This window comes from Arachis ipaensis, chromosome B6, assembly GCF_059453495.1.
Source record: "Arachis ipaensis isolate K30076 ecotype BB chromosome B6, ASM5945349v1, whole genome shotgun sequence".
Taxonomy (NCBI): domain Eukaryota; kingdom Viridiplantae; phylum Streptophyta; class Magnoliopsida; order Fabales; family Fabaceae; genus Arachis; species Arachis ipaensis.
In genome coordinates, this window is record NC_142441.1 from 68,330,276 (window position 1) to 68,352,677 (window position 22,402).

General features: G+C 36.7%; 1 non-coding gene across 1 annotated transcript; it reads left to right on the forward strand.

Moving 5' to 3' along the window:
• The first annotated feature begins 20,258 nt into the window (after positions 1–20,258).
• On the forward strand, positions 20,259–20,366 carry LOC148561187 (small nucleolar RNA R71). The gene has a single exon (XR_015887437.1). It is a non-coding gene; the product is annotated as a small nucleolar RNA R71 (small nucleolar RNA).
• Positions 20,367–22,402: the final 2,036 nt, after the last annotated feature.

Below are 22,402 nucleotides of genomic sequence, written 5' to 3' on the forward strand. Positions count from 1 at the left end.
CAAAATATTAACTGTGTATGATGACCGGGCCACCGGGCCGATTTCGGGTGACCCGAGCCATGGCCCGGACCCGACCCAAAATAATGACCGGGTCTATTTTTGAGATCCTTACCCGACCCTAAACCCAGTAAAATCAAACCAAATTAGCCCCTAAAGTGTTTGGGGTCGGGTCGAGTCATACACATCCCTATTGCAGCCATTGACACAAAGATGAACCTAAACTCTGTTTAGCACGCTTACAAATTTACTTTTTTCAAAAATTTAAGTTGATATAAAAAATATATATAAATAGTTATATTTTTAATACGTTTTCTCAAATAAGCTAAGAGACAATTTTGAGTTTAGTTAAATTTTTACATATACCTTCTATTTGATCTTTTTTTATTTATTTTATGTTATTTTTTTTTAAAAGGATAACAAAAATCTAAAATTATAGAAATTCTGATATTATGTTATAAAATTATTTTTTTAAAATTTAAATAGATAAAAATAAATACCTAAATAGTTATATATCTAATATAATTAATAAAATACTATATATAAAACATTGAATTTTTTTTATTTTAAAAATAAAAATCGAATTTTAGACATTTAATTAATTAAAAACTAAAAAAATTATTTGACATAAAAAAGTTTGAAATTTTAAAAAGGTGTTTGCTTCGATGCGATGATAGATTTATACGTATCGAGACAATAAAAACATAGACAAATAATAAAATGACACATGAATTATATTATCTACGTTAGTATTTAATTTTTTTTAAATATATATATATATATATATATATATATATATATATATATATATATATATATACTTTTACTAAAATATCCTTATAATTTAATAAAAATAAAAATATATATTTTTATTTAATTTTATAAAAAAATTTAAATATATATTTTTTTTGTCAAAACTAACTATTTAAATTAATCAAAGTTTAAAATTCAACTAACTTTAATTTTATAAATTTAACTTTAAATAATTTAAAAATAAAACAAAAACACATTTAATTATTCATCCACACTAAAAATAATTATTTCAATAAGAATTGATGCTTCTCATAAACCTTAATCTCCCAGAATCATTTATACAAATAAAAAAAAAAAAACACAACCAGAAAAACTTAAAAAAAATAAAATTAAAGAAGTTCTTCATTTTTTGGGTTTTCTTACCTCCCTTTCACCCTTTCAAAAAACGTCTCTCTCACTCTCAATTCTCCAACTCAAACTCTCTCTTCTCTCTCACTGCCACTAGCCCACTAGAGTCTCTCGGTCTCACTCGAGTCGTGTCTCCTTCACACTTGCCGGCATCTTGTGGTTCGTCTCGTCTCGTCGCCGGCATTTCAATGTCTCCCAGCCTTCCCTGGACTTTTCGTCGGCTCGTCATCGCTCATCGTCTTCTGGTTTTGAGTCCTCGCCGTGGATCGTAGAATCGTCGCTTGCTTCGTCGCTTGTCGTTTCGAGTCCTCGCCGTCACCAAGTCGTCGTGGACCATTGGTGAGTCCCTGCATTATCGCTTCCTCTGTGGTGTGTTTGATTGTTGCAAGTTCTATTTTAGTAGACATATGACGCTGGTTTTGATGCTAACATATCCTTGTCTTTTTTGTCTTTTAATTTGTAGCTTGATTCTCATACTAAGGAAGCTTTTGATGTTGCCTTTGGCAATATATATGCGTTTCATGCTGCTTAAAAGTCACTTGAGAGAAGCGTTAAGAACAAGAAAGTATGCAAAAGTATTGTTCATAAAATTGCCAACATTGAAACGTCGGCGATAGGACGAGACGAATGACGACACGCCGGCAAGTGTGAAGGAGACGAGACTCAAGTAAGATCGAGAGAGACTGTAGTAGGCTAGTGATAGTGAGAGAGAAGAGAGAGTTTGAGTCAGAAAATTGAGAGTGAGAGAGACGTTCTTTGAAAGAGTGAAGGGTATACGAGAAAATCCAGAAGATGAATAATTTTTTTTTATTTTTTTTAATGTTTTTTAGTTGTGTGTTTTTTTATTTGTATAAATGATTATGGGAGATTAGGGTTTATGAGAAGCATCAATCCTTATTGAAATAATTATTTTTAGGGTGGATGAATAACTAAATGTGTTCTTGTTTTATTTTTAAATTATTTAAAATTAAAATTGTAAGATTAAAATTAGTTGAATTTTAAATTTTGATTAATTTAAATAATTAATTTTATCCAATACAAAAAAAAGGTATTTAGGTTTTTTTTATAAAATTAAATAAAATATATTTTTTATTTTTATTAAATTATTAGGATATTTTAGTAAAAATATTGATATTATATATATTTTTTTTTAAAAAAAATTAAATACTAATGTGGATAATAAAATCTACGTGTTATTTTATTATTTATCTATATTTTTATTGTATCAATACATATAAATTTATTATCGTAGCAAAATAAACACTAAAAATCTATTGTATAAATAAAAATAGATATATAATCATTTATTCGTATTATTTGTCGGTTTAAATTTCTATAGGATATAATTTTAATATAAAATTTGATTTTTATTATTTTATTCTTCATGCGGCGTTGAATTGGTTCTAGGATCTGCGCAAATAATAATCGTCGGCACTGGAGATATATATTACATGAAACAGCGCAGCATAAACATTTATGCGTCATTTGCGGCATTATTGTCGACATACATTATGTGTGTACAAACAAATTAAAAACAAAGGACAAAAGGGACGGCGAAATCATAATATAAATGATTTTTTTGGATTTTAGTAGAATGAAATTTTTTATTGGAATTTAGAGATTAGGGATTCAATCTCCTAATTTTGGTTAAAAAAAATTCCCTAATTTTGGTAACAAAAAAAAGAAAATTTTCATCGGAATTTAATGTTATGTTATTAATACTTATCGTAGTGACCTGGGAATGAGTTACAGCTCCTAGTTTTCATGTATAAAAAATAATTTTGTCAGGGAGACAATGAAAAATTTAAAAAAATGTGAATAATAAGCTCTAAATTTAATTCAATACAAGGAAAAAAAATAAAAAAATTTCAAATTATCTAAACCAAAAAACTCAAATAGTTATTTTAAAAAATTAACCATTTCAACTCTAATTTACCAACAAAATTCACCCAAACACTTTCTTTTTCAAAATGTCTACCACCTTTACCTTTATCAATCATTGTCCATCCCTGTACACTACAAAAAATACGGAGGATAGCTGCGACAAATTGCCTGCATTTTCTCCATCTGCTGCAATTTACCAAGATAGCTGCGGATGGCATCCAATCTCTTCAATGTGACGCGGAATCAACTGGATTAGCATCGATTTCATGAAGCCCCGTCGCTAACCCTAACCCAATATACTAATTTCACTCCAAATCAGTTCAGTGGGAAACCTGTGGAGAATGAAAGCGGTAAACCCCTGTTCTCTGCTCTACCGTGCGTCGCTGTGTCACCGTGGAGTCGCATGGCTGCCAACCCAACCTTCTCTCCCTGTTGTCGACCGTTCCTCTCTACTCTACAGGGCGTGAAACCCCAAATCCCTCATTCACGGTGTGCGCAACCTACCCCTGTTCTCTGCTCCTCGTGTGCGTTTGTGCCGTCTTTGAGTCGCGTGGCTGCCCAGACATCCTCCTCTCGCCGTCATCGACCGTTCCCCTTTCCTCCACCGTGAGCGAATCTGAGTTATTGCGGCCTCTCCCTATCACTGGTTTGTTCTTCCACATTGCTCTTTCTTTCTTGTTTTCATTATTGATTACTTACAAAATTTGAATCCTATTTTCCTCAATATTTGCATATGTCTTCTCCTCGACATCGCTAAGTCGTGTTCGGAGCTATTGGCGTCACAGTATATGTTTTTTTGGTTCAGATTTTTTGCTCACTCTAAATCCTTATTCTGTTTCTGCTCTTAGGTTTTTCTACTAATTAAATTGATTGTTTTACTTATTCGAAGAAGAGAAAGCTCAATAGCAAATATTTTTAGTATATTTTATTCAATATCTAAACCAAGCTGTAAATTGCAGTATGAGAATAATTTTTACAAATATTTTTATAAATTTATCAGAATCAGGTGATACCCTTTGAGTTTGGAAAGGGGAGCTTAGAAGACAGGTCATGAACCTTAGTTGTTATTGAGACTAGTAAGCTTACTCATGTTTTTAATGTTGATGATTTCACTAGTGCATTTAATTTGGAGTGGTTTGGGGCTAACAAAATAGAATCTATTGGTGTTGAAAAGAGAGGGAAAAAGAAAAGAAAATGCCCCTGTTCTGCTCTGAATTCTTCATTCCCTTAATCTAAATGTAATTATTCAGTTTTTAAATAAGCCCATGTATGAAATTGCGGCAGTTAACCGTCTCATTTTTTTTAAAAAACTTACATAGATTTCCACTACCCAAATAGCGGCGGTTTTGCAACCGCTACAAAATCAGTTATCCGATTTGCTGCGGTTGTGCCAGCGCCGCAAAATCAAATCTCCACCCCCTAACTTGCAACGTTTGCGAAACCGCTGGTATACTGTTTTGCGGCGGTTAAAAACTACCGCAAATCCCTATAAAAACCGCCGCTATTCGGCGTGTCTCTTGTATACGCCCTCTCCCCCGTCACCGTTGCGGGATCGTCATCAAATAACCATCCATGTAGTTATTAAAATAATCATTCGGCTACTTAGTGAAATGACCATATAACATTTGTTAATCGTATATACTTAAATTGAATTGAACAAAATAACCATCCAATTAAGAATTAAAATAACCATCTACATACATAATGAATTGAACATCCAGCACATTTGGTAAGGTGGAGAGGTGGGGAGAGTCGACAGCGACGCATGGAGGCAGGGGAGGAATTGTCGTCAGTGAATGAAGATGGGACAGTACCTAGCGGTTCAACCAAATCGAACTCCATTTACCTGCATGTGAGGGGTGATGAACGTACGAAAATGCAGCTGTGTATGACAATGTACGTTGATCGGATCTGTTGCGGATGGTGACACTAGGACGAAGAACGCAGTGAGCTGCGGGGAAGGCTGCACGGCCGGCGGCGGGAGGGCAGTGCGAAGGAGGCTGTCTGGGGTTTGTGCGGCGCGATCGGACGTTCGCGGAGAAGTTGGGCGGCGTCGGCTGAAGGCTGGCGACGGCAGCTCGAATCTGGGCGGCGTCTGACTGGAGAGCGGGGAAGTGAAGCAGCGACCGGATTACTTTGCAGATCGAAGTTTGTGAATAGAGAAGGAAGGTTAACGTGATAATGGATGTAAATATACCGTTTGTGATTTGATTTAATTTAAAATTCTTATTTTTTAAATTTTAAAATTTAAAATTATTATTAATTAATAAAAAGATTTATAATTTTAATTCTATTTTCTTTTTTATTTTCATTGTTCATATTGTTTATTACTTATATTTTTTCATAAAAAAATACAATAATTGTAGATCTAGTAAAATTTTAAAAACGTTTAATAACAAAAAAAATAATTAAAAAATATTAAAATAGTTAAAATTTGTCTTATTTAATATTTATTAATTATTGTTAAAATTAATAAATATTAAATAAAATAAATTTAAATTGTTGTCTTCCTAATGTTATTGGTAAAATTTATAAATAAATAAACTTCCCCAAATTGTGCCAGAAAGGCATCATGGTCCGATAATATAAAGAAGATTGAGTTTGGTGGCTTTGGAAACATGGGTTTGAAGCACAAATAGGGTAGTGAGCAAATATAGTATGCTTGCAAAACTTGAATGTTAGTTTTATTAGACAACGAAATGAAAAAATACTAATAGAAATTAGCACAATTACTGATTATAAATGGTTAGGTATCAGATAAATGAATTTGTATAAAATAATTTTTTTTTTTAGAATTATAACTTTTCTTTATCATAAAAAGATTATAATAACACTTTTTTTTTTGACAAAAAAATACACCTCTTTTAAATATAAAAAAATATTTCTCAAAAAAATCCTTATATATTTTTTAGATGATTTCTCTCTTGTTTTATATTTTTGTTATCTAACAAAATTATCTATTTATATTAAAATTCTTCTCACCTTAACCATACAATAAAAGGTAGATAATGTGTATTACTTTCCATCATTAATATTCAATGGCTTATAAGTAGGAGAATTTTTCTCCTTTCATTTTGTTTGACTTTTGTTTATTTTTTCATAAAAAAAAAATTTTTTGTTGTTGCCTATAGTACCCCTAATCCAACAGATTAAAGACTAATCAGTCACAGATTTGAACTCCATTGAAGGGTCTGCCGCTATCCAATGGGTTGCTGCATGTACAAGGCAGGATTCGAACTCCCGACACTTATTTAAGCAGACGAGCAATCTCCCACTTAAAGTTAATTTTTGTATTAAAAGTCTCACGATTTCATGTTGCTCATGTACTCGATATGCCATATAGGAGGATTTATACTATTTAAATTTTTCAGTGTTGATTGGTTTTGTCATGACATTTACTTGGTTATCTTTAGTGTGAATCTTCTTCATATCAACCGTTCTTTTCTCTACTACTTCTCGAATAAAGTGACATTATACTCTAATGTGTTTTGTTCTCGAATGAAAGGAAGGATTTCTTGCAATGTGCAAGGCGCTTTGATTGTCACAATACAAAAAAATCTTCTGCTATTTGTGGTCGAGTTTCTCCATTAACTTTTGGATTCAAATAGTTTCCTTGCATGCTTGTGTAGCTGCCATATATTAAACTTCTGTAATAGATAAAGCTACAATAGTCTGTAACTTAGATAGCTAGCTCACAGCTCCTCCTGCAAGCATAACACATATCCTGTAGTAGATTTTCAATTATCAAGATCACATGCAAATATGAATCAACATATCTATTGATAATAAATTACGATTCTCCAAAACATAATGCTATATTCGAGGTCCATTTGAGGTATCTGAAGATCTTTTTAACAGCATTCTATTGCTCTTTACAGGATTTGCCATAAATCAACTTACCATCGCAACTGCTTGAGCAATATCTAGCCTTGTACAGATAATGGCATACATAAGACTTCCTACCGCTGATGTATACGGTACTCGAGACAGTTTCATCCTCTTTGCTTCACTACTAGGGCACATACTTGAGGATAATTTAAAATTCATAAGAAGTGGGGATGAAATTGGCTTACATTCTTGCATGTTGAAGCGTTACAAGATCTCCTTCAAATAATTCTTTTTACGATAGCGAAATCTTCCTCTGCCTTTTATCTCGATGGATTTGCGTCCCTAAAATCTTGTTTGTTGGTCCCAAGTCTTTCATATCAAACTCCTTAGTCAAATGTGCCTTCAATTCTTGGATTTAATCTTTGTTGCGGCCTACCACCAACATGTCATTCACATACAACAGCATAATAATGAAATCAATATCACTAGACCTCTTGTAGTAGGTACAATGATCTAAACTAGGTCTGTTGTATCCAAGGCTAATAATGAAAGAATCAAATCTGTTGTACCAACACCTTGGTGCCTACTTTAGACCGTACAGAGATTTAGTTAACCTACAAACCACGTTTTCTTTTTCTTATTCTTCAAAACCTTCTGGTTCGAGCATATATATCTCTTCTTCAAGTTCTCCATGAAGAAAAGCAGTCTTTACATCTAATTGCTCTAGATGTAAATCAAATACAACACACATAGCCAAAATTACTCTAATAGTAGTTAGTCTCACCATTGAAAAAAATATTTCATTGAAGTCAACACCTTCTTTCTGAGCATATTCTTTAACAACTAATCTTGCACAGTATTGTTTCATATGATCATTGTAAACCCTACGTAATTAGCGAATAATTAACCAATAAATTAATCCAAAAAATTAGAAAATTGAATTTTATAGTTTAATAAAGTAAAAATAATTAAAATATAAATTTTAACATTAATTTTAAATTGGCCCAAAATTGGGCCGAACGAACCAAATTGGTTGAACTGGGCCCGAATTGGGCCCAAGGCCCAACCCAATTCAGCCCATACTTAGAAAACTCGGCTTCTTGTCTCTTGCTCATTCATCTCTACGCTGAAACTCATAAAAGGGAGAAGGAGAAAAACTTCCAACCCTAACCCTTCACTAAATTCCATATATCTCACAATTCCGCAGTCACGCGTCCATCGCGTCGAGCTCTACAAGACCCACTAACTAATTTGGTAAGGAATATCAATCTCACTCTCAGACTCTCCTTTTCCACAATTTTCGAAATTATGAGCCAAGGAGTATGGAAAATTGTCATGTCTTGATGTTAGGGTTAAATTAACTCGAGAAATTAGCGGGTTTTTGTTCAATTGAGGTACGAGTAAGGTAAAGACTCTCCAAACCTTGTGAATTCTTGGATTATGTGAGTTTGGGTATTGAAATTTTATATATGGATGTAATAATATGTATTCGGGAGTGTATATGTAAATTTGGAAAACAATTGAGGAGGTTGGAAGCTTGGTTGAAGCTTTGGGTGCTGGGATCTTGGAGGTTGGGAACTTTGGAGGCTGAGATTTGTGCCAATTTGAGGTGTCTTTGGTTTAGGAAAAAATCGGCCAAGGTATGGTTTTGGTTTCTCATATGTACTATATAATGTTTTGTGAAAACTTAGGCTAGACGACCTAGGATAAGTTGAATTATGAGTTTGGGACATGCTTAGTCATTTTAGTTGATACAGTGTATGATAAATTAATGTGGTATGATTGGATTAAAGGTTCATTTAATATGAGTGTGATTGGTGTTGGTAAAATGATGATTCTTGTTTGACAATTGATATTGGCATATTGATGAATTATGTTGCGATGTTGGATGGTTTGAGTTGGGAGGAAAGTATGAATGTTGATTATTGGTACACGGTAGGCCAAATGAAAAGTGTTTAGGTATGTTTGGATATTGTTGGTTTTGGGTGTGAAATTTGCAACTTTGGTTTTGAAAATCAAACTTGTAAAAATGTAAGGTTTGAGGTTTTGAATGAAAACTTGACTTCTGACCGAACTTCAGCGAGTCATAACTTGACTTTCAGATCTTCGATTTCTCTCAAACTTGTTTTATATGAAAATTGGGTCCGTAAAATTTACGCTGTTCGAAGAACGGATGAAAAACGATTTTTAACGAAAAAGTTATGTGTCGGAAGTTTGATGTGTAAAAGGGAATTCTTCAGCATTAACAGCTTTTTGGCATTTTTTATGGGCTCGCGCACACGAGTGCACATGTGACGCGACCGTTTGGTTCTGTCTAGACGTGTTTGCATACGCGGGAGTATGCCGCGTACGCGAGAGGAAAAAATTGTATGCTCGCGTACGCAGGCAAGTGCCACGCGACGCGAGCTATCGGTTCTATCTAAGGGGGCTCGCATATGCGGACAGGTGTCGCGTACGCGAGTGAGGAAAATGACACCCCCCGCATACGCGCAACAATGCATGCGTACACAGGATCCTGTTTTTCAGCAACATTGCGTTTTGTGATTTAAACATGATTTCAAACTTCTAAACCTCTATTTTTATTCTTTAAAGACCTTAAAAATTAGTTTTGATCATAGTGAAGGGGTTGAACTTTGAAGGGGTAGTAACTTGGAAGTGAAGAAAGTTATGGAGTAATGAATTATGATCGAGAAGTGCGGAAATGCTGAGTATATGATGAATATTGCCCATGATGAATATGAATAATTGAACTTGAATAATTTATTGGCTTGTGCACTTCTCTTTATATGAGATACGATTTTTCCTAGGTTGATGCAGTGGCTTACTGATGCGTGGCAGAAGTTAGACCAATTGAGAGAGTTTTAATAAACTCTATGCGTTACAAGTATAGCTCTCAACCAGCTAAAGTCCGCCTCACCAATTTAAAAGGGGTTGTCACAAATTCTAGAACAAAAAATACTGGGAGTATGAGTCCCAGGTCGTCTCCCAACGAGTTGCAGGAAAGAGTGCTAATTTATTAATTAGAAATTTTTCAGAAGGTTTGAGTTGGATAATGAGTAATTAAAATAATTATAAATTAAAGCAATAAAAATAAGAATTATTATTAATATAAAAAGCCTTGACTAGGGAGATGATTAATCGGAAGTTCTATCCTTGTTGGAATCTTCTCAAGTGTAGTGTGAAGAGTTCATTGTTCTCACTTAGTTAACCCTTACTGAGTAAAGAAAAGTCAAGTGATGGACTGATTCTTATCCACAGATCCTAGTCCTTTCCCTTGGGAAGGTCTAGCGTTAGTAGATATAGAATTAGCCAACAATGTTCAATTTTAACTAAGCACTTGAGCATTCCAACTCAAGTGTCTCCTCTTAATCAACCCCCATGTCAAGTAGAGAATTTACTCTATTGACATGGAATTAATATTCATAAAAATATAAGAAGACATAATAAATAAAATAAAATAAAATATAAAATTAAAATTAATTAAAAATAAAAGTAACTCTATATATTAATAAATTCAAAATGCAACATACTTATTTGAATAGGGTCAATGAGCAATGAATAAAAGTAAAGGAATAAGGAAACAAACTAAAGTGATGTCTTCACGGAGGTAATGATTCTTCAGCATCCAAAATCCCAAGCAAAAGCATAAACTAATAATGTAAAACTAATCTAGATTCAGATCTAAAACTAAGAATAATCCTGATATCGATGTATCTGAACGTGTGTGGATGCCTCCTGAGTCTCTGTACGTTTCCTAGGTTTAATCTGTATTTCTGGGCCGAAAATTGGGTCAAAACGCGGCCTGAAATCGCCCTCAGCGTATTCTGTTATTTCTGCAGATCGCGCAGGTCACGCGTACGCGTTGTCTACGCATTCGCGTCATTCGTGCAGACTTCTATCCACGCGTTTGCGTTAGGCACGCGTTCACGTCGCTGCGATTTCTTCATTTCGTGCGCTCACGTGAGTCATGCGATCGCGTCAGTGTTCGCTGGTCATCTCCTTAGTTTCTTGTGTTCCTTCCATTTTTGCAAACTTCCTCTTCATTCTCCAAGCCATTACTGCCCTATGAAGACTGAAACACTTAACACACGGATCACGGCATCGAATGGTATAAAGGAGGGTTAAAATGTACTAATTAAAGGTTTCTAGGAAGCAAGTTTTCAACCATAAATAATGCTAGGAAGGAATTATAAAACTCATGCAATCTATATGATTAAGTAGGTAAAGACTTGATAAAATCACTCAATTAAACATAGTATAAATCATAAAATAATGGTTTATCAACCTCCCCATACTTAAACATTAGCATGTCCTCATGCTTAGCTTAAGGAGATAAAATAAATGAGTAGGGAAATGTAAGACTCATGCAATGCAATGCAATGCAACCTATATATATGAATGCAACTATATGATTCTTGTCTACTTGGTTAAAAATAAATAAGCTCTTCAAGACAAACATAAATCAAATTTCACTGATTCAATCTATATAGTAAAAACAGGTAACATTGTAAGAAGATAGCTCATGAAAGCAAGGAACATGGAGTTAAGCATTGAACCCTCACTGATGGTGTATGTGCACTCTAGTCTCTCAAGTGTATATGGTAATCACTCTATCCTTCTCTAATCATGCTTTCTAAACTTTGTTTTTCACCTAACCAATCAACAATATTTAATGTACTAATGCAAACATCATGAGGTCTTTTTCAAAGTTGTAATGGGGCTAAGGTAAGGGTAATGGTATACATATGGCTAAGTGAGCTATAAATTGACTCTTTGACTAACTTAAGCCTTCACCTAAAATACATATACTCTATATAATTCTAATTCATGCCTAGCTACCCATAAATTTCCACTTTCACATTACATACTCATGCATTAATTTTCCTTTAATTTTCATCACATGTGCATTGGAGCTTTACTTAACTTAGAATTGGGGTAATTTTGTTCCCTTATTTATTTAAATATTTATTGAATATTTTTTATTTTTTTTAAATAGAAATAACATACCAATGCACATGGATATTTGATTTTTCTGTTTTATATGAGTAGGTATCCAAATTCCCATTATTTTATCAAGGTACATTCCCTTATTAACCCATATTCCCACAATTTTTCCATACTCAATTAACACACTTTCTATCTTAAGCTAACTAAAGATTCAATTGGGATATTTAATTGTTTTTTCACTTAAGGCTAGTAATGTGATAAAATATAGAACAAATGGGATTAAAAGGTTCAAAGTGGCTAACAAAGGTAATTGAAGGGTAGGCTTATTTGGGATAAGTGAGCTAAACAAGTAATGGCCTCAATCATATGCATGCATATAAATAAATTAAATATTGGACATATAGGATGAAACATAATATAGATTACAATCATAGAGAAGTGAACACACAAGAATAAAATATTTATGGTTAAATAATGTAACCATGTAATTAGGCTCAAAATCTCACGGGTTGTGCATTCTTAGCTTTTTAAACTATGTTCCAATTACAACTTCTAACAAGTTTAACATAAAAGATTTATTTTAAATTAGTGAAATTTTTCAAAAATAGGGTCTTAAAAAGAAACTTATTATTTTTCAATCAAGTAGAACATGCATGCAAATAATTGTTACTATGCAATTTATCCTATTCTAAATAAAAAAAAAACTAACTAAATATCCTATTTATTGGTGTTTAAGGAAAAAAAATTACCTCCAGAAGTCAGGTACTGACCGACCTCCGCACACTTAAAGCTTTGCACCGTCCTCGGTGCCATCTGTCAGGAACAGAGGGGGACTGGTAGCAGTATCTCCACCATCGGGACCGTCATGGCTCCTTGTGCTGGTAAATGAAGTGGAGTCCGGGGTGTCTGGGTCTTCTCTAGGTGGTTGGTTACCAACAAGTAGCTCCTTGAGGTATGTAAATCTGCGCTTGTTACGGCGCTCTCTTTGCTTTCCTTTCCGTTCAAGCCGGTCTAGCTTCTCAAGTATTTAATGGAGCAGTTGGTTTGTTGAAGGTGCTTGTGGTGTGGAAGAAGAAGGAATATCTTCTGCTGGTTCTGTGCTCCGGTTGATAGTTCCTACTGGAGGTCTGATATACTTCCCGTTAGAGACGTATTGATCATCTCATGGAATCATGACTTTGGTATCCCCAGCTCTGTAGGAGACTCCGGCTGCTGAGACAAGATCTGAAACCAAGGCGGGAAAAGGTAAGTTGCCCGAAATCTGTATGTGTCCCATAGCATGCCGAATGTGTCTTGGTAAATTGAGGTGCTGGTCTGTAAGGATACACCAGAGTAAAACAACCATGTCTGCAGTGAAGGAGGACTCATGAGTGCTCGAAAAGACAGAATGGGACATGATTTGTGCCTATACTCGAGCTTCCAAAGTAAGTGCTGAAGCCAATATGCCCTTAGGTCAGGAACGATGGTATCCGTAGATTCATATGCTGCCAGGTTGTGCGATAACTCTGAGAACAGTGTCCCAGTCAAATTGGTATGTCTGGCGCTTGAATGAGGCTTCTTGAAATGCGTCCAGTCCTTCTGGAGCAGGGGGAAGATTTAAAGCTCGTTGAATGGCTTCTTCTGTTATAGGGACTTGCTTCTAACGAACATAGACAGACTGCATGGTTAGCATGTGAAGATTGGAGTAGAATTCAACTACCCATGATAGATTAACCTGCCGTGGCTGTCTCCGTAGGAATCCCCATTGTCTTTGCTCAATGCGGGGCTCAACAATTTCAGCAATGCGGGTTGGGAGGATGAGAAGGTGCTCATTGTTATAGTTCCTTGCTGCCAGGATGGGGAACATCTGCTCACAGTAACGGTTAGTGAACCGCGCAGTGTCCTTTGCTAGGAAGGCTTTCTCTTTTTCATCGACCTTGATGATCCTCTTGATTCGTTTTGTTGAGGGTTTCACCGCTGTTGAAGAAGGCTCTTCCACTAATGCTCTTTTTGTTCCTCTCCTTGCTGGTGGTCTGGGAGTAGCTTTCTCTTTACCTTTTTTGGTGGCCATCCTGAAAAAGGAAAAAGAAAGTAATATGTAAAGCTAAGGGTTCGAGCAAGGGAGCGAATATTAAGGGTGGTAATCAATGCACGGTAAAGAAGGATGTCGTTAACACATGGTCTAGACTACATGTGAAAAGATCATCAAAGGTAATAAAGTAAGTGCATGTGATGACAATTAAATGCAAGATGTTTATTGGCATGCTAGCAAAGGCATGAGTAGCATAGATCAAGCATTCAATGTCCAAGTTAGATTACCAAGTCTTTCAAACTAATAATCTGTTTGTATTGACAATTATATTTAATTAATAAAATATAAAAGGGGTTTTGTGAAAAACAGGCATTAAAGTAGTAGAATAGAATAATTTAAAATAATACACACTGTCATACAGGCTTTTTCACAAACACATATCATGCATGGTAGATATGTTATTGAAAGTAGTAAATTGAACATGCAAGCAACCCTTATGAAAAGTAATATATAATTTTCAAACAATTCCTTTAATAATCCACAAGCAAAATATAGAAAATAATGACCTAAATAAATTTCTAACACCAATTAAAGGAATAAAAGAAAAAGAAAAGAAAGAAAAGAAAATATAGATAATAAAAGTGAAAGAAGAAGTAAACATAAATAAAAATAATAGAAAAATAAAGAGTAAAGAAAGAAAGAAAAGAACCTTGATAATGGATGTGAAAAATAAGGAAGAAGAAAGTAAAAAGTGAGAATGAGTAGAGAAGGAAGAAGGGGGAAGAAAGAAATAATAATTGAAAAGAAAAATTAGGATTTGGGGAAGAAAAGATAAGATATTTTGGCTGATTTGGATAATCTGTGCGCCGCATGTGACGCGGACGCGTGGGTCACGCGGTCGCGTGACTGGATTTATGCGAATGGCGCGAGGGCAGCCATGCGTTCGTGCAACTCTCTGTTTCAAACCCATTTTGCCAAAATTTAGGGTGACGCGTTCGCGTGGTTAACGCGATCGCGTGAATGGCCATATTTGGAGAACGACGTGGCCACGTGAGGCACGCGGTCGCGTGATGGGGCTGGTGTTTTCAACATCATTCCAGCCCAGCTCCATCGTAACTTGTTGCCATACACCTCTTTTACGTCGATTTTAGGGGCACGCGTTCGCGTGGGTGACGCGGATGCGTGGGAGGCTCGTTTCCGAAATGATGCGGACGCGTCATTGACGCGGTCGTGTAGGCATGATTGTGCCTAAGGCTCGCCTCCAGCCACGCTTTCGCGTGACTTTCTGTTTACTTTTCTTTCCTTCATTACGCACATATGACGCGGGCGCGTCAGCGACGCTGGCGTGTCGCGTGCGTGTGTTTTTTTTTTTTTAAGATATGCATAATGCTAATGCAAACGTGAATGCAGACTATATGCGGAGATTACGAGAAGAATCATTAACACCATAAAAATAGAAATAAAGTGAAATAAATCTAAGACTGAAACGGAACGATCATACCATGGTGGGTTGTCTCCCACCTAGCACTTTGCTTTTACGTCCTTAAGTTGGACGCTCGTTAGGCTCATTCTGCGTTTGTTGGTGGGTCTTCCAAGAGGAAAACCTCTAGTTCTTTGTTATTCTTCATCTTCTCACCATGATAAAGCTTCAGGCGATGTACATTGACCTTTAAGAATTTGGAGCTAGAGGGATGACGCAGGTGGAAAACTCCGTATGGCTCTATCTTTTCTACTCTGAATGGACCTTCCCATCTTGATCTCAGTTTACCTGGCATAAGCCTCAGTCTGGAGTTATAAAGAAGAACTAACTCCCCTGGTCTGAATTTTCTTCTTTTTATGTGCTTGTCATGGACGCCTTCATCTTTTCTTTGTATCTCCTGGAGTTGTCATATGCTTCTAGGCGAAGATTCTCCAGTTCTGCTAGTTGCAGCTTTCTTTCAGCACCAGCTTTCTCAAGATTCATATTGCACTCCCTTACAGCCCAGAAAGCCTTGTGTTCCACCTCTACTGGAAGGTGGCAAGCCTTTCCATATACTAGGCGGAAGGGGCTCATCCCAATGGGTGTCTTGTAAGCTGTTCTATATGCCCAGAGTGCATCTTGTAGTCTAGCACTCCAGTCCTTCCTGTGAGGTTTTACTATCTTCTCTAGAATACATTTTATCTCTCTGTTAGAGACTTCTGCTTGCCCATTGGTCTGGGGATGGTAAGCTGTTGCTACTTTGTGAATTATCCCATGCCTCTTCAGTAATCATGTTAGTCTCCTGTTACAAAAGTGAGTGCCTTGATCGCTCACGATTGCTCGTATGGATCCAAAGCGGCAAATAATATGATTTCTAACAAAAGAAACAACAGTGTTAGCATCATTAGTATGGGTAGGAATTTCTTCCACCCATTTAGAAACATAATCTACAGCTAACAATATATAAAAGTAACCATTAGAATTTAGAAATGGACCTATGAAGTCAATGCCCCAAACATCAAAAATTTCACAGAAAAGCATAATCTGTTGAGGCATCTCATCCCTCTTGGATATATTACCAAACCTTTGGCATGGGGAGCAAGATTTACAAAATTCAGCAGCGTCTTTAAAAAGAGTAGGCCACCAGAATCCACAGTCTAGAATTTTTCTACCTGTTCTTTGAGGGCCAAAATGTCCTCCACTCTCAGATGAGTGGCAGGCCTCTAAAATGGACTGAAATTCTGATTGAGGCACACACCTTCTAATTACCTGGTCAGCATCACACCTTCACAAATATGGATCATCCCATATAAAATATTTAGACTCGCTTTTCAGCTTGTCTCTTTGATGCTTAGTGAAATTTGGAGGAAAAGTGTGGCTAACTAGATAATTAGCTACAGGTGCATACCAAGGAACTATCTCAGATACTGCTTGTAAGCTATCAAATGGAAAATTATTATTTATAGGAGTGGAATCATCCTTAATGTGCTCAAGGCGACTCAAGTGGTCTGCCACTAAATTCTGGTTACCACTCCTATCCTTAATTTCTAAATCAAATTCTTGCAGCAGCAGTATCCAACGTATTAGCCTTGGTTTGGACTCCTTTTTAGCTAGTAAATATTTTAGAGCTGCATGATCTGAGTACACTACTACCTTAGTACCAAGTAAATAGGCTCAGAATTTATCCAGAGCAAAAATAACAGCTAGAAGCTCTTTTTCAGTAGTAGTGTAATTAGATTGAGCAGCATCTAAAGTCTTAGATGCATAAGCAATTACAAAAGGATCCTTACCTTCGTGCTGAGCCAGCGCCACTCCTACTGCATGGTTGGAAGCATCACACATAATTTTGAATGGCTGGCTCCAGTCTGGTCCTCTTACAATTGGAGCTTGAGTCAGGGCGATCTTCAGCTTATCAAACGCTTGTATACAATCCTCACTTAACTCAAACTCAATATCTTTCTGCAGCAATCTGGATAAAGGCAATGCTACCTTACTGAAGTCCTTAATGAATCTCCTGTAAAAACCTGCATGGCCAAGGAACGAACGGACTTCCCTCACGGAGGAGGGGTAAGGTAAACTAGAAATAACATCCACCTTTGCTGGATCTACAGAAATACCAGTATTAGACACAACATGTCCTAGTACAATTCCTTGTTTTACCATAAAGTGACATTTTTCAAAATTTAATACAAGATTTGTACTAACACACCTGTCTAATACTTTAGATAAACTATCCAAGCAAAGGCTGAATGAATCACCATATATGCTAAAATCATCCATAAAAACTTCCATACAGTTCTCAATAAGATCTGAAAAGATACTCATCATACATCTTTGGAAAGTGGCAGGTGCATTACACAAGCCAAAAGGCATTCTTTTATAAGCATACGTTCCAAAGGGACATGCAAAGGTGGTCTTCTCCTGATCTTCAGGAGCTATATGAATTTGAAAATATCCTGTATAACCATCCAAAAAATAATAATGGGATTTACCTGACAGGCGATCAAGCATCTGATCAATAAATGGCAAGGGGTAATGATCCTTGCAAGTAGCTTGGTTGAGATGCCTATAGTCAATGCAAACTCTCCAAGAATTCTGCACTCTAGTTGTCAGGAGCTCTCCGTGCTCATTCTTTATTGTTGTGACTCCAGACTTCTCAGGCACTACTTGTACTGGACTGACCCATTCACTATCTGAGATGGGATAAATGATATCTGCTTCAGGTAGCCTGGTCACTTCTTTCTTGACAACTTCTAAGATGGTAGGATTCAATCTTCTTTGAGGCTAATGGATAGGCTTTGCTCCCTCTTCTAAGAATATTCTGTGTTCACAAACTTGGGGGCTGATCCTTACTATATCCGCTAAGCTCCATCCTATTGCTTTCTTATGTTTTCTCAGCACACTGAGCAGTTGCTCCTCTTGTTGAGAGGTAAGTTCCCTTGCAATGATAACTGGAAACTTCTGCTTATCCTCAAGGTAAGCATACTTGAGGTATGGAGGGAGGGGTTTTAATTCCAATTTCTGCTCATAGCTAGGCTCTGGATCATCTGGGGCTGGTGATAATGGTAAAGGGTCTTCATTATTTTCAGAAAGTGTCCCCACACTTGGACCTTGCTCCATATGCTTCTCTTCCATTTCTTCTTGGTGAACTTCAGCTACAGTTTCATCAATAATGTCGCACTGGAAGATAGAATGGTCTTTTGGAGGGTGCTTCATAACTTCATTTAAACTGAAACTCACTGTTCTGCCATCTATCTCAAAGGAGTAAGTTCCTGAGAATGCATCTAGCTTAAACTTTGAAGTCTTCAGGAATGGTCTTCCAAGCAGGATTGATGATGGTCTTCCTGAGTCATTAAGGGGCATTTCTAGGATATAAAAGTCAATAGGAAATGTGAGCCCCTTAATGCTCACTAATACATCTTCAACAATTCCAATTACTGTGATAATGCTTTTATCTGCTAACACAAAACGAGCTACCGACCTTTTTAAGGGAGGGAGCCTCAAAGTATCATATATAGACAATGGCATTATACTAATACATGCTCCTAAGTCACACATATAATCAGAAAATATTATACCTCCAATGGTACAGTTAACCATACATGGGCATGGATCACTACATTTTTCAGGTATACCTCCCATTAAAGAAGATATAGAACTACCTAAAGGAATAGTTTCTAATTCATTAATTTTATCTTTATGTATGCATAAATCCTTTAGAAACTTTGCGTATTTAGGTACCTGCTAAATAACATAAAAAAGGGGAACAGTTACCTCAACCTTTTTGAATATTTCTACCATTTTGGGATCAAGTTCCATCTACTTTCTGGATTTCTTTGCCAGGTGTAGAAATGGGATAGGAATGGCATCCTGTACAGCTTCTGCATCCTTTGGTGTTTCAGTCTGTGGTTGAACTGCTTCTTCTTCAACTATGTCTTGTACGTCCTCTTCCTCTTCAGCACCTTCCACTTCCATTACATCCTCAGCTGGGATGTGTTCTGGTAGGCTTGGTTCCTCATGGTTCCTCTCTTGCAATGTGGTTCCGAACCTTAAAGTGATGGCATTGATGCCACCCTTGGGATTAGGTAGGGGTTAAGAAGGAATTCCATTGGAGCTTGAAGATTGATTTGTGGAATTAGGTGATGAATCTAACCGGGAGACGAGAGCTTGTAAAATGGCAATCATACCATTTAAAGTAGAGTTCAGCTGTGTCTGCATGTCTTGCTGTCCTTGTGCAAGAGAACGGAGCATCTCGTCATTTGATGAGGAATTGGAGTAAGTGATCTGAGGGACCTGTTGTTGGTTGTGCTGGGGTCCTTGAGATTGTCTTAGGTGAGGTGCTCTGTAAGGTTGGTTCTGATTCTGCTGTCTGTTGTTATTATTGTTATTCCACTTCTGGTTTCCATTGTTGTCTCTGCCTCCTCTGTTATAGTTGTCCCTCCAACCTTGGTTGGAGTTGTCTTGCCATCCTTGGTTATGGTTTCCACATTGGTTGTAGTTGCCACCATGTTGATTGTATCCTTGATTTGGGCGGTCATAGAAGTTATGAGTGGCTGCCACAGTGTTGTCTTCCTGTTGGAGCTGCGGACATTCATCAGTATAATGACTATAATCAGTACAGATCCCGCATACTCTTTGGGGAACTAACTGTTGGCTTTGCTGTAGTGGGGAAGACTGAGCTTTATGTGTTTGTTGTTGGTTTAATTACATCTTCTTCAGTAGGTTGGTCATTTCACATATGCTTTGGGTAAGAGCAGTAGTTTCAACGCTAAAGGAAACCTCTGCAACAGCTTTTGAGTGGCTACGCCTCGGCCTGTGATTCCTAGTGGACTCAGCTAAGTCGCTGATCAGTTTTCATGCTTCATCTGTGGTTCTGTACTTTTTAATAGAACCATTACTAGCACCATCTAGTGTGGTCTTATCTTGGGGGTTCATGCCTTGAGTGAAGTAGCTGATCAATACTAGTCTATCAATCATGTGATGGGGGCATGCGTCTAGAAGGTTCTTAAAACGCTCCCAGTATTCATAGAGAGTCTCTGAGTCACTTTGAACAATGCAGGAGATCTCTTTTCTCAGTATATCTGTGACTTCAGCTGGAAAGTATTTTCCAAAAATTCTCTCCTGAGTGTATCCCAGTTGGTAACAGTCGCTTCAGGTTGGGAGTAGTATCACTCCCTTGCTTTTTCCTCAAGAGAAAACGGAAAAGCAGTTAACAGAATAGAAGTTTCATCTGCACCATTACGCCTAACAATAGAACAGGCTGTCTGAAAATCCCTAAGGTGCTTAATAGCCTCTTGAGCAGGTAAGCCATGAAACTTGGGCATCAAGTAGATTAGTGCAGTCTTCAATTCAAAATCTACAGCCAGATTTGGATGATGCACTTGATAAGGTTGCAGTGTAAAATCTGGGGCTCCTGCCTCCTGGAGAGTAATCCTCCTAGGTGCTACCATGTTACCTGCATGTGAATCAACTGAATCAGTAGTAAATGAGCTTGTCTCGCTCTCAGATGGCGGTTCAGATTCGTCCTCAGATGAGACTGGTGAATCGATAACAATCACTTCACCACCCTCAGAGGCTAACCGACGTCGAGCTCGCCTAATACGTGAAAGAGTTCTTTCAATTTCAGGATCAAAAGCGGCTAAGCTCGGATCAGGCAACGAACGCGTCATTCAATGAGAAAGACATATAGCTCATGGTAACAAAATAAAAATAAAATATGCAAATAAAATAAAATATGTACACTAATTAATGATCTAGCACACTATTGCAACTCCCCGGTAACGGCGCCAAAAATTGATGCGTGGCAGAAGTTAGACCAATTGAGAGAGTTTTAATAAACTCTATGCGTTGCAAGTATAGCTCTCAACCAGCTAAAGTCCGCCTCACCAATTTAAAAAGGGTTGTCACAAATTCTAGAACCAAAAATACTGGGAGTATGAGTCCCAGGTCGTCTCCCAACGAGTTGCAGGAAAGATTGCTAATTTATTAATTAGAAATTTTCCAGAAGGTTTGAGTTGGATAATGAGTAATTAAAATAATTATAAATTAAAGCAATAAAAATAAGAATTATTATTAATATAAAAAGCCTTGACTAGGGAGTTGATTAATCAGAAGTTCTATCCTTGTTGGAATCTTCTCAAGTGTAGTGTGAAGAGTTCATTGTTCTCACTAAGTTAACCCTTACTGAGTAAAGAAAAGTCAAGTGATGGACTGATTCTTATCCATAGATCCTAGTCCTTTCCCTTGGGAAGGTCTAGCGTTAGTAGATATAGAATTAGCCAACAATGTTCAATTTTAACAAAGCACTTGAGCATTCCAACTCAAGTGTCTCCTCTTAATCAACCCCCATGTCAAGTAGAGAATTTACTCCATTGACATGGAATTAATATTCATAAAAATATAAGAAGACATAATAAATTAAATAAAATAAAATATAAAATTAAAATTAATTAAAAATAAAAGTAACTCTATATATTAATAAATTCAAAATGCAACATATTTATTTGAATAGGGTCAATGAGCAATGAATAAAAGTAAAGGAATAAGGAAACAAACTAAAGTGATGTCTTCGCGGAGGTAATGATTCTTCAGCATCCAAAATCCCAAGCAAAAGCATAAACTAATAATGTAAAACTAATCTAGATTCAGATCTAAAACTAAGAATAATCCTAATATCGATGTATCTGAACGTGTGTGGATGCCTCCTGAGTCTCTGTACGTTTCCTAGGTTTAATCTGTGTTTCTGGGCCGAAAACTGGGTCAAAATGCGGCCCGAAATCGCCCCCAGCGTATTCTGTTATTTCTGCAGATCGCGCAGGTCATGCGTACGCGTCGTCCACGCGTTCGCGTCATTCGGCGATTTTTCTTGTCACGCGTTCGCGTCGTCCACGCGGTCGCGTTATTCGTGCAGACTTCTATCCACGCGTTTGTGTCAGGCACGCATTCGCGTCACTGCGATTTCTTCATTTCGCGTGCTCGCGTGAGCCATGCGATCGCGTCAGTGTTCGCTGGTCATCTCCTTAGTTTCTTGTGTTCCTTCCATTTTTGCAAACTTCCTCTTCATTCTCCAAGCCATTCCTGCCCTATGAAGCCTGAAACACTTAACACACGGATCA